The following is a 9,633-nucleotide window of genomic DNA, read 5'->3' as shown; positions in this document are numbered from 1 at the left end:
GCGGGGGAGATCCAGCGGAGGTGGGGGCCGAGAGGAAGGGGAGGGGCGCGCCGCCCCGGCCACCTCCCGGGGAGGCGACGCAGGGGCGGGAACGGGAGGGGGAAGAGGGGGCGGGATGGGCCGAGGCGCGCGCGCCGGCGGCCGGCGGCGGCGGGAGGGGGCTAGGGTGCCGGAGCCGGCGGCGCAAAACCTAGCGGGAGGGAGCAGGTCCATTCTCCCCACATCCCTCTCTTTCCTTTGTTTTTCCGTTATTTTCTTTTAATCTCAACTGACGCTGCATAGACTAAAAACCATTGTAAATAGTGTAATTTAGAATAATAAACCAAATTGGTAATCCCCAAAACCACATTCTATATTAACTCCGTCAAATCTTATCAATATATGAAATAAAGCAAAACTTTCTTTCTCTTCCCTTACCCGTAGCCAAATCAAATCAAATTGTAACAAACCTCAGTAAATCAAAAAATATTTCCATCTTCTCCTACCCACACTCAAACCAAATGAAATCTTACCAAAATCTATAATATGATTGGTGTAAGGCATATGTCAGACAAGATTGATGTTGACTATTAGAATATATATGTCATTGTTGCAATGCACGAGCAATTAGCTAGTGTAACATTGTTTCGGATCGACCACCATCAATCTGTCAAGGGATGGGAAGTGTATTCATAACCGCATATTTGCGGACAATTATCTAGTTGAGGGTGCTTTTCTGCTTTGGAGAAAAAAGTCGACGTTTGGAAGCAAATTACCACCATTCGGAAATTACGATTTAGAGAGATCTTTTCACCGCTAAAGCATAATGATTGTCTTAGTTATATCTCACAAAGAGACGCTCAATGAGAACTAGGTTGCTGCAGCCAATGTCGGACACCAGGGACTCGCTCAAGAGAGAAACCACTCTTCTACCGCCCCCGTCTTCTTCGGATACAAGCTTCATCATGCTCGCAGCCAGATCGGCGGTGCGAGAGTGGGGATTTGTGTGTTTGCATGAGAGGTGGCTAGGGGTGTAAAAGTTACGTATAATTTTTCCTTTGAATTCATATTGAAATATGTTTTTGATATGGTATGTACTTACATAATCCCATCGGATATGGACGTGGATATGGATGGTGAACAGGATATCCTACGGATATGGTTTTGCTAATATTCGTCAGATGTGGATTATATGATGTATTTTGTGGATTATCTAAGATCATCAAATCGACTTATCCACAAATTATCTAAGATTTTGCTAAAATTAGCCCATGGGACAAGCCTACCCAGTTAGGCCACTAATTAAAACCATGACTTATAAAATAGATTATTACTTTAGTCCTAATACATCCACAAATCGCATATAAAATCGTGATCATTTATATTGTCAGAACTTAAACTCTGTTGAACTGATCTCAGTTCACAGCCGTTTTCGCGTGAACACTCTATGGGTCGTTGGATGAGGGGCACATATCTTGGTGTATGAGGCACGTCACCACATCTACGTTTGCAACCATCCATTCGTGATGGCAACTGTGTGAACGAGCCCCACAAACCCCCTTGCGTGTCACCGTCTCTTTTACTAGCGCCACTTGCCTCTTCGCCTCTCGCTATCCGCCTTCTCTGGTGATTCACCAGGCTGCTCACTATCTCACTAGCAATAAACGCAGCATCACTTGCTAGCATTGGAGTCAGCATTTTTTTGTCGCGCCATTGCTCAAGTCTTCGAGGTACACTACTCGAACAACCTATGTGATTATCGAGCGAGCTAGGGAATTGGGTGAAGTGAGCATTTTATGATGCGGCGGCCATCTCCCCTCATTCCATGGCGAGGCGACGTGGGTGAATAGGTTGTCTCAACACGGAATGTTTTGGTTTTGGTCATCACTGTTGCGACAGAGGGTCCACAGTTGGGTGGAGTGGCATAGGTGGCGGCACGATCAAGATCGCATGGGGTACTACTGAAGGAAATATGCCCTAAAGGCAATAATAAAGTTATTATTTTATATTTCTTTATTTCATGATAAATGTTTATTATTCATGCTAGAATTGTATTAACCGGAAACTTGATACATGTGTGGATACATAAACAAAATATTGTGTCCTTAGTAAGCCTCTACTAGACTAGCTCGTTGATCAAAGATGGTTAAGTTTCCTAACCATAGACATGTGTTGTCATTTGATAAACGGGATCACATCATTAGGAGAATGATGTGATGGACAAGACCCATTCGTTAGCTTAGCATTATGATCATTGAGTTTTACTATGAGATTATGCAACTCCCGGATAGCGGAGGAATGCCTTGTGTTATCAAACATCACAACGTAACTAGGTGATTATAAAGATGCTCTACAGGTATCTCCGAAGGTGTTTGTTGTGTTGGCATAGATCGAGATTAGGATTTGTCACTCCGAGTAACAGAGAGGTATCTCTGGGCCCTCTTGGTAATACAGATCATGAGAAGCCTTGCAAGCAAAGTGACTAATGAGTTAGTTGCAGGATGATGTACTACGGAACGAGTAAAGAGACTTGCTGATAATGAGATTGAACTAGGTATAAAGATACCTACGATTGAATCTCGGGCAAGTAACGTACCGTTGACAAGGGGAATAATGTATGTTGTCATAACGGTTTGATCAATAAAGATCTATGTAGAATATGTGGGAGCCAATATGAGAATCCAGGTTCCGCTATTGGTTATTGACCGGGGAGGTGTCTTGGTCATGTCTACATAGTTCTCAAACCCGTAGTGTCCTCACGCTTGACGTTTGATGACGATTTTGTATTATATGAGTTATGTGATTTGGCGACCGAATGTTGTTCGGAGTCCCAGGTGAGATCACGGACATGATGAGGAGTCTCAAAATGGTTGAGGGGTAAAGATTGATATATAGGACGATAGTATTCGGACACTAGAAGTGTTTCGGAAGGTACCGGATACATATCGGGTCACCAGAAAGGAGTTTCGGGCAACCCTGGCAAAGATATGGGCTTAATGGGCTGAGGGAGGGACAAACCAGCCCACAAGGGGGTGGTGCGCCCATTTGCCTGGCCACAGGCCCTAGAGGAAGGAAAGAAGGGGCGCCACCTCCTCCTGCCTTTCCCCCTTGGTGGAAGAAAGGAAAAGTCGGGGGGGGGGGGCACCTCCTCCTCCCTTCCCCTCATCACCAAAAGAAGGAAAGGGGGCGCCGGCCTAGGGCAGGATCCCAAGTAGGATCCCTCCTACTTGAGGCGCCCTTAGGGTGGCTTCTCCCTCCCTCCCACCTATATATACTGTTGGAAATATGCCCTAGAGGCAATAAATAATTAGTTATTATTATTATATTTCCTTGTTCATGATAATCGTTTATTATCCATGCTATAATTGTATTGATAGGAAACTCAGATACATGTGTGGATACATAGACAACACCATGTCCCTAGTAAGCCTCTAGTTGACTAGCTCGTTGATCAATAGATGGTTACGGTTTCCTGACCATGGACATTGGATGTCGTTGATAACGGGATCACATCATTAGCAGAATGATGTGATGGACAAGACCCAATCCTAAGCCTAGCACAAAGATCATGTAGTTCGTATGCTAAAGCTTTTCTAATGTCAAGTATCATTTCCTTAGACCATGAGATTGTGCAACTCCCGGATACCGTAGGAATGCTTTGGGTGTACCAAATGTCACAACGTAACTAGGTGGCTATAAAGGTGCACTACGGGTATCTCTGAAAGTGTCTGTTGGGTTGGCACGAATCAAGACTGGGATTTGTCACTCCGTGTAACAGAGAGGTATCTATGGGCCCACTCGGTAGGACATCATCATAATATGCACAATGTGACCAAGGGGTTGATCACGGGATGATGTGTTACGGAACGAGTAAAGAGACTTGCCGGTAATGAGATTGAACAAGGTATCGGGATACCGACGATCGAATCTCGGGCAAGTACTATACCGCTAGACACAGGGAATTGAATACGGGATTGATTGAATCCTCGACATCGTGGTTCATCCGATGAGATCATCGTGGAACATGTGGGAACCAACAAGGGTATCCAGATCCCGCTGTTGGTTATTGGCCAGAGAGTTGTCTCGGTCATGTCTACGTGTCTCCCGAACCCGTAGGGTCTACACACTTAAGGTTCGATGACGCTAGGGTTATAGGGAATAGATGTACGTGGTTACCGAATGTTGTTCGGAGTCCCGGATGAGATCCCGGACGTCACGAGGAGTTCCGGAATGGTCCGAAGGTAAAGATTTATATATGGGAAGTCCTGCTTTGGTCACCGGAAAAGTTTCGGGTGCTATCGGTAACATACCGGGACCACCGGGAGGGTCCCGGGGGTCCGCCAGTTGGGGCCACCAGCCCCAGAAGGCTGCGTGGGTCAAGTGTGGGAAGGGACCAGCTCCAGGTGGGCTGGTGCGCCCCCCACCAAGGCCCAAGGCGCAGGGAGAGTGGGAGGGGGCAAACCCTAGGTCCAGATGGGCCCTAAGGCCCACCCTAGGTGCGCCCCCCTTCTCTCCCCCCTTGGCCGCCACCCAGATGGGATCTGGGGGCTTCCGCCACCCCTAGGGAGGGAACCCTAGGTGGGGGCGCAGCCCCTCCTTTCCCCCTTTATATACTTGAGGTTTGGGGGCTGCCCAACACATGATTCGATCTCCCTCTTGGCGCAGCCCTACCCCTCTCCCTCCTCGTCTCTTGCGGTGCTTGGCGAAGCCCTGCTGGAGTGCCATGCTCCTCCACCACCACCATGCTGTCATGCTACTGCAGGACGGAGTCTTCCCCAACCTCTGCCTCTCTCCTTGCTGGATCAAGGCATGGGAGACGTCACCGGGCTGCATGTATGTTGAACGCGGAGGTGTCGTCCGTTCGGCACTAGGATCATCGGTGATTTGGATCACGACGAGTACGACTCCATCAACCCCGTTCACTTGAACGCTTCCTCTTAGCGATCTACAAGGGTATGTAGATGCACTCCCCTTCCCCTCGTTGCTATATTACTCCATAGATTGATCTTGGTGATGCGTAGAAAATTTTAAATTTCTGCTACGATCCCCAATAGTGGCATCATGAGCTAGGTCTATGCGTACTTTCTATGCACGAGTAGAACACAAGTTGTTGTGGGTGTTGATTTTGTTCAATATGCTTACCGTTACTAGTCCAATCTTGTTTCTACGGTATTGTGGGATGAAGCGGCCCGGACCGACCTTACACGTACACTTACGTGAGACAGGTTCCACCGACTGACATGCACTTGTTGCATAAGGTGGCTAGCGGGTGCCAGTCTCTCCCACTTTAGTCGGATCGGATTCGATGAAAAGGGTCCTTATGAAGGGTAAATAGCAATTGACATATCACGTTGTGGCTTTTGCGTAGGTAAGAAACGTTCTTGCTAGAAACCCACAGCAGCCACGTAAAACATGCAAACAACAATTAGAGGACGTCTAACTTGTTTTTGCAGGGTATGCTAGGTGATGTGATATGGCCAAAACAATGTGATGAATGATATGTGATGTCTGAGATTGATCATGTTCTTGTAATAGGAATCACGACTTGCATGTCGATGAGTATGACAACCGGCAGGAGCCATAGGAGTTGTCTTAATTTATTGTATGACCTGCGTGTCATTGAACAATGCCATGTAATTACTTTATTTTGTTGCTAAGCCGTTAGCCATAGTAGTAGAACTAATAGTTGGCGAGACAACTTCATGGAGACACAATGATGGATATCATGATGATGGAGATCGTGGTGTCATGTCGGTGACGATGATGATCATGGAGCCCCGAAGATGGAGATCAAAAGGAGCAAAATGATATTGGCCATATCATGTCACTTTTTGATTGCATTTGATGTTTGTCATGTTTATGCATCTTATTTGCTTAGAACGGCGGTAGTAAATAAGATGATCCCTTATTAAAATTTCAAGAAAGTGTTCCCCCTAACTGTGCACCGTTGCGAAAGTTCGTTGTTTCGAAGCACCACGTGATGATCAGGTGTGATAGATTCTAACATTCACATACAACGGGTGTAAGCCAGATTTACACACGCGAAACACTTAGGTTGACTTGATGAGCCTAGCATGTACAGACATGGCCTCGGAACACAAGAGACCGAAAGGTCGAGCATGAGTCGTATGGTAGATACGATCAACATGAAGATGTTCACCAATGATGACTAGTCCGTCTCACGTGATGATCGGACACGGCCTAGTTGACTCGGATCATGTAATCACTTAGATGACTAGAGGGATGTCTATCTGAGTGGGAGTTCATGCGATGAATTTAATTATCCTGAACATAGTCAAAAGATCTCTGCAAATTATGTCGTAAGCTCGCGCTTTAGTTCTACTGTTTAGATATGTTCCTAGAGAAAATTCAGTTGAAAGTTGATAGTAGCGATTATGCGGACTAGGTCCGTAAACTGAGGATTGTCCTCGTTGTTGGAAATATGCCCTAGAGGCAATAATAAAATTATTATTATTATATTTCCTTGTTCATGATAATTGTCTTTTATTCATGCTATAACTGTATTATCCGGAAATCGTAATACACGTGTGAATACATAGACCACAATATGTCCCTAGTGAGCCTCTAGTTGACTAGCTCGTTGTGATCAACAGATAGTCATGGTTTCCTGGCTATGGACATTGGATGTCGTTGATAACGGGATCACATCATTAGGAGAATGATGTGATGGACAAGACCCAATCCTAAGCATAACACAAAGATCGTGTAGTTCGTTTGCTAGAGCTTTGCCAATGTCAAGTATCTCTTCCTTTGACCATGAGATCGTGTAACTCCTGGATACCGTAGGAGTGCTTTGGGTGTATCAAACGTCACAACGTAACTGGGTGACTATAAAGGTGCACTACAGGTATCTCCGAAAGTATCTATTGTTTTATGCGGATCGAGACTGGGATTTGTCACTCCGTGTAAACGGAGAGGTATCTCTGGGCCCACTTGGTAGGACATCATCATATGCGCAATGTGACCAAGGAGTTGATCACGGGATGATGTGTTACGGAACGAGTAAAGTGACTTGCCGGTAACGAGATTGAACAAGGTATTGGATACCGACGATCGAATCTCGGGCAAGTAAAATACCGCTAGACAAAGGGAATTGAATACGGGATTGATTAAGTCCTTGACATCGTGGTTCATCCGATGATATCATCGTGGAACATGTGGGAGCCAACATGGGTATCCAGATCCCGCTGTTGGTTATTGACCGGAGAACGTCTCGGTCATGTCTGCATGTCTCCCGAACCCGTAGGGTCTACACACTTAAGGTTCGATGACGCTAGGGTTATAAAGGAAGCTTGTATGTGGTTACCGAATGTTGTTCGGAGTCCCGGATGAGATCCCGGACGTCACGAGGAGTTCCGGAATGGTCCGGAGGTAAAGATTTATATATAGGAAGTCCTGTTTCGGCCATCGGGACAAGTTTCGGGGTCATCGGTATTGTACCGGGACCACCGGAAGGGTCCCGGGGGCCCACCGGGTGGGGCCACCTGCCCCGGGGGGCCACATGGGCTGTAGGGGGTGCGCCTTGGCCTACATGGGCCAAGGGCACCAGCCCCAAGAGGCCCATGCGCCTGGGGAAACCCTAAAGGAAGAGTCCCAGCAGGGGAAGGCACCTCCTAGGTGCCTTGGGGGGGAGGACTCCTCCCCTGGCCGCCGCCCCCTTGGAGATTGGATCTCCTAGGGACTGGCGCACCCCCCCTTGGGATCCCTATATATAGTGGGGTAGGAGGGCCTCCCAAATAGACCTTATGCCTTTGGTGCAGCCCCTCCCTCTCTCCCAAGTTCTTCTCCTCTCCCGTGGTGCTTGGCGAAGCCCTGCGGGATTGCCACGCTCCTCCACCACCACCACGCCGTTGTGCTGCTGCTGGATGGAGTCTTCCTCAACCTCTCCCTCTCTCCTTGCTGGATCAAGGCGTGGGAGACGTCACCGGGCTGTACGTGTGTTGAACGCGGAGGTGCCGTGCGTTCGGCACTTGATCATCGGTGATTTGAATCACGACGAGTACGACTCCTTCAACCCCGTTCACTTGAACGCTTCCGCTTAGCGATCTACAAGGGTATGTAGATGCACTCCCCTTTCTACTCGTTGCTGGTCTCTCCATAGATAGATCTTGGTGTTACGTAGGAAAATTTTTGAATTTCTGCTACGTTCCCCAACAGTGGCATCATGAGCTAGGTCTATTGCGTAGATTCTTTGCACGAGTAGAACACAAAGTAGTTGTGGGCGTTGATGTTGTTCAATATGCTTACCGTTACTAGTCCAATCTTGTTTCGACGGTATTGTGGGATGAAGCGGCCCGGACCGACCTTACACGTACTCTTACGTGAGACAGGTTCCACCGATTGACATGCACTTGGTGCATAAGGTGGCTAGCGGGTGCCAGTCTCTCCCACTTTAGTCGGAACGGATTCGATGAAAAGGGTCCTTATGAAGGGTAAATAGCAATTGGCATATCACGTTGTGGTTTTGCGTAGGTAAGAAACATTCTTGCTAGAAACCCATAGCAGCCACGTAAAACATGCAACAACAATTAGAGGACGTCTAACTTGTTTTTGCAGGGTATGCTATGTGATGTGATATGGCCAAAAGGATGTGATGAATGATATATGTGATGTATGAGATTGATCATGTTCTTGTAATAGGATTCACGACTTGCATGTCGATGAGTATGACAACCGGCAGGAGCCATAGGAGTTGTCTTTATTTTTTGTATGACCTGCGTGTCATTGAAGAACGCCATGTAAACTACTTTACTTTATTGCTAAACGCGTTAGCCATAGAAGTAGAAGTAGTCGTTGGCGTGACAACTTCATGAAGACACGATGATGGAGATCATGGTGTCATGCCGGTGACGATGATGATCATGGAGCCCCGAAGATGAAGATCAAAAGGAGCAAAATGATATTGACCATATCATGTCACTATTTGATTGCATGTGATGTTTATCATGTTTATGCATCTTGTTTACTTAGGACGACGGTAGTAAATAAGATGATCCCTTACAAATTTTCAAGAAGTGTTCTCCCCTAACTGTGCACCGTTGCTACAGTTCGTCGCTTCTAAGCACCACGTGATGATCGGGTGTGATGGATTCTTACGTTCACATACAACGGGTGTAAGACAGTTTTACACAGCGAAAACACTTAGGGTTAACTTGACGAGCCTAGCATGTACAGACATGGCCTCGGAACACGGAGACCGAAAGGTCGAGCATGAGTCGTATAGCAGATACGATCAACATGAAGATGTTCACCGATGATGACTAGTCCGTCTCACGTGATGATCGGACACGGCCTAGTTGACTCGGATCATGTGATCACTTAGATGACCAGAGGGATGTCTATCTGAGTGGGAGTTCATAAGATGAACTTAATTATCCTGAACATAGTCAAAAGACCTTTTGCAAATTATGTCGTAGCTCACGCTATAGTTCTACTGTTTTAGATATGTTCCTAGAGAAAATATAGTTGAAAGTTGAAAGTAGCAATTATGCAGACAGTACATAGCTTATGTCCTTAATGCACCGCTTAGTGTGCTAAACCCCAAACGTCGTTTGTGGATGTTTCGAACATCGAACATACACGTTTTGATAACTACGTGATAGTTCAGTTAAATGGTTTAAGTAGAGGCACCAA

The sequence above is a fragment of the Triticum dicoccoides genome, chromosome 7B, assembly GCF_002162155.2.
Source record: "Triticum dicoccoides isolate Atlit2015 ecotype Zavitan chromosome 7B, WEW_v2.0, whole genome shotgun sequence".
NCBI lineage: Eukaryota > Viridiplantae > Streptophyta > Magnoliopsida > Poales > Poaceae > Triticum > Triticum dicoccoides.
The sequence above is the reverse complement of the archived record's forward strand: the minus strand, read 5'-3'. Positions refer to the sequence as shown.